Source organism: Mus musculus, chromosome 2, assembly GCF_000001635.26.
Source record: "Mus musculus strain C57BL/6J chromosome 2, GRCm38.p6 C57BL/6J".
Taxonomy (NCBI): Eukaryota; Metazoa; Chordata; class Mammalia; order Rodentia; family Muridae; genus Mus; species Mus musculus.
The window spans coordinates 86,386,417-86,391,061 of record NC_000068.7 but is presented as its reverse complement, the minus strand read 5'-3'; the positions used below and the strand labels follow the sequence as shown (position 1 = coordinate 86,391,061).

The 4,645-nt window shown below is 31.9% G+C and overlaps 1 pseudogene; it reads left to right on the top strand.

The window, feature by feature from the left end:
• On the top strand, positions 1,455–2,002 carry Olfr1059-ps1 (olfactory receptor 1059, pseudogene 1; annotated as a pseudogene).

Genomic DNA, 4,645 nt, shown 5'->3' with positions numbered 1-4,645 from the left:
AATCACCTTTAAACAAGATGTTAACAAGTAGATTTCATTGTTCTTTCTAAAGAGACTAATATGTTCACCTCTCTTAACCACTGTGTTTTATTTCTTTCCTTTTTCTATTGAAACAACATGGAAGTGTATTGTTCAATATTTTGATCGGCTGTTTTCTTAAAATTTTCATCATGATGTCTATTAGATTATCACAAGTGCTATCTCCACGCACAAGATTTTATGTACTGTGTTCTGTATCATAGGGGACTGATCTTGTGCTAGTAGAGCAGGAGGATGTTTTGCCACACCCAATATTCATTGTAAACGCCTTAAAACATTTTCTTTTCTTGCTCTGGTGTTTGTATACAACATACAAACATATAAAATGAGAAATATTGACATTGATAATAAGCTCTTTGAAACACATGTTGTCTTGCAAACACATTACTTTCTTATTAACAGAGAAATTTGATAGCTCAAAATATAGGTACAATTTAAAACAATATTCTTTGTGAGCGCCCGACTCGCCAGCAAGAACGGACGTTGCAATAGGATCCTTCTGCACATGTTTATTGGGAGAGCATTGACTGCATAGGCGAAAGAGACCCTGAGCCCAGAAATGGTGCTGCTTATATAGGCCTAGGAGTGACGTGTCCATACCTGATTGGTTATGCTACCAGTACCTCATTAATATGCGTTCGGCCAGGGAGTGACTCAGCAAAAAAACTCTTATGCACATGCGCACATTGGTTGTTTACCCATAATCATGGACTGTGGCCAGTCTTAGCCAGCGCCATCTTTTAATGGCGTTTGCGGCTTCCCACAATTCTTCCCTTAAATTTTAATACACTTTTATTTTACTAGAACAGTTTATATCTTTAAAATCGATCTATTTTTGTGTATAAATATATGATCTAATAATAATAATTCTATGTCAGTGAAAGATTAATTTTTAAAACAGAAACACTTACCAAATTTTTGTTATGTTAAGAAAGGCCACAAAGATATAATTATGGATCAAAACATTGTGAAAATTTTAACATTATATTGTAAAGGATATTAATTATTGAACCTTGAAACTAGTAAAACATCCACTACTTAATTTTAAGGTCAGAATATTTAATGAAGTAGAATAAGTCACACTTTAACTGTGTTGCTGTCACCTGATATGATGATAGACATATGGCAAAACCACATATCTATAGACATTAAAGAATATTATTTTGTAACACAAATCTAGTTTAAAGCCATTCTTGTAAGTCTGTGTCTGTTTCTGTTATTAAGTCTTATACAAGTGTGTTATACATGTATATTCAAGATGAAATTTTATATATTAAAAAATTAAGAGTTTTCTTACTTGTTAGTTTATAAAAAAAAAAATCTTCCAAGTAATAGTTGGTAAACTAGGTAATGGATTGATTATACAATGTTGTATGTAGAAAATTAGTCTGATTAGCTAAGAGGAAGAGCCATAAATCACAGTGATAACCTAATTCACACTGCTGGGCATCACAAATCACACTAAGCTATAGGAATTACTTTCTGGGTTGTTTCTTGTCATCTGTCTGATCTCCTTCATGAGCAGCTTAGCCATAATCCTAATTACTATGGTGGACTCCCAGCTGTAAAAACCCATGTATTTCCTTCTCAGACACAAAGTTACTAAACTCTTTGTTTATTCAACTGCTATGGGAACCAAAATGTTAGAAATATTATTCCACATCAAAACACAGCATCTTTTATGCTTTGTGACTTTTAGACTTAGCCATCTATCTTTTGTTCATTGTTTGTGAGATTTTATGACCCTTATGTCAAGATTATGTTGGTTACTAGTGGATTTTTTTTTTAACTTTACTGCACAATTTTGACTGTCCTATTCAAAATTAAGATTTTCACTTTGTCTTTCAGTATGTACAATGGCATCATTCATTTCTACTGTATCGATATTAATTTGTTATCTTTGGTCTCTCCAAGTATACACAAGATTGAAGTGATAATGTTTATATCTTTAGAATTTTTTTTATTTCCTCTATTCTAGCTTTGTGCTACTCATGTAATAGGAAATTTACCATTTTTATCCTTTCATTATTGAGGTTTATTTAACTCTGCTTGGTGTTCTCCACACTCATCTCTCGTATTATAGCTTGCATTTTAATAGTTAATAATATTCTATTCTTTTGTATGAAATACCATACTTGTTCATTCATTCATGATTGGATATTCTATTTCTTTACATCCTGGTAATTATACATTATGTCACAATAAGAGCACAAATTTACCTTTGAGAACTTAGCAGCACTACATTTGATAAGTAGTTGTAAGAGGGAATGATGACATATACAAGGAGTAACTAAATCACAGATGAAAACAATTTGATCCTGAGAGTTTATAATTTTTAGGCATTACATCATTAGATCTTCAGAAGTTTGCTGGTAATTAATAATTTCTCTATGTCTCCTCAGGGAGAGTCTCTAGGGTTTAAAAATGTTCAAAGGTAGATCTCAGAAACCTGAGCTAAGAGCCACAGTGGGAAATGAAGGCAGGAGTTTCACAACAGGTAACAGAGTGTCACATAGAACCCTGTAGGTTAAGCCTAAGGAAATGTGAACATTCTTTGCTAGAATGTCACCATCTAAAGATGCTTACTTGTGTTTCAGTGTCTACTCTTTCTAATATTCCAAGACAGCTGGGAACTAGGCAGTGATAATATATCTTCCTTTCCCTTTGGCATGTTAGCTTTTCAACACTTTTTACTGAGGTTGAGAGGGAATATATTCATTCTCTGTCTCTGTCTCTCTGTCTCTCTCTGTCTCTCTCTGTCTCTCTCTGTCTCTCTCTCTCTCTCTCACAAACACACACACCCACACACCCACACACAAACACACACACACATACCACTTAATTTTATTACTAGTGGAGGATCAATATGACAAGACATCTATAGTAAGTAAAATTATTTGAACTCATTTAAAGAATGGATCTTGAGAACAAAATTATAAAGTATTTTCTTACCAATATTCAATTATTTTTGTTTTTAGATTTACTAAGGATACCTTACAAAAATTATCATACACCCCATGTGGTCAAGCATCTAGCATGGAGAAAAGAACTATCCAAAGGATAAAGTGAGAGAGAAGGGGGGGAAGGGACTGGAACAATGTATAACAGAAGAGTATATTCGTGAAAATACCATAATATTATCTATTATGTTAAAGAAAATTAAATAATTGAAAAGTTAACAAATGATTTTTTTTTCCAGAGGAGAAGTGTAGATGGGATTAGTTTATATTTTTTTAAATTTTGCAATGTATTAATTAATTATCTGTAAGTACACATGTGCACAGATCAGAGGACAATTTCATGAGTCTGTTCTCCTCTTCCATTCTTGTGTCCTCTTGCTCAAATTCAAGTCCAGATACTCAGTGATTTTACCTGAGGAAAGATCTCTGAGCCATTGTCTGATCCTTTAATAAAAGGATCCTTTATTTCACATTGGGTATAAAAAGCATTACTTGAGAGTCAAGAGATGCTGAAAATCTTTATGACAATGGAAATATTTTTTTTTTTTACTACTGGCAACTAATTTGCTGAGATTAGAGTTTTGAAAAATAGCATTCAAGTATCAGTGAACAAAATAATTTACACTAAAGAATGTTTTTTTTTCCCCTCCAGTCCTAAATTTCTTCAGAGGAAAACTCTCATATCTGTTCTTACTTATAAGAAAATTAATATTAAGCATACTTAATTTTTTACTTTTATATCATTGCAAATTAAAGCAATGTAAAAGGGAACAAAATTGGGTGAATTTTGTTATGAAATAATTGATAATTTTGCATGCTTAATATATGAAGTGTATATAGAGAGAGTGGAATGCTATAAGATAAGCATACTTTACAACAACCTGTTAAGTGAGGGAAGTTTCAATTAAATACAACCAGCTGTACACAGAAGAGTGACTGCTTGGGTATTTTGCTCTCGTTCACAAAGAGGCTGCAGTTTCTGCCATGATGACAGTTGTAAATCTTTTTATTTCTGACTTTATTCAGAAAACATCAGCATGTACACCTTTTATCAAGAGTAGAAATCATTCCCCTCCTGTGACTTTTCTTCTGATAAAATGGAATTATTCAGAATTGCCTTATTACATTGAATTCCATGTAATGTTTGCAAGATGTACTATATAGATTTATATAATTTCATATGTATTAATTTAGACATGTACGTCTTTCTGTATAGCAAATTTCTCATATCCTGAGAGTATTAATAGACTTAATCACTCTTTAGCTAGATGTTATATGTAGGAGGATATTCTCCAGATTTAAATGTTTAATATTGAATTGAGCTGGCTCTTATCATTATAGTTAGGAAAAGCAAATATTATTTTAAAGGAGTTAGATTATTCTCTAATTAAAATTTTCATTGGGTGAGGATAATTGATTCATATCTGTGTCTTTCCAGCTAAATGTCTGTATCTCTTTGTGTATTTATATGCAAAAGAGTATGTGTATGCATAAAAGTATTTGTACATCTTTGAAATAGACTAATTTTGAAAAATAAATAAAAATATTTGGAGATATTTTATTGAAGCTACTTTGAATACTATGGTATTTGAAATCTATTCAAAGTGCAAATGTCTCTACTCAAAACAGGACTTCCATAATCCTGA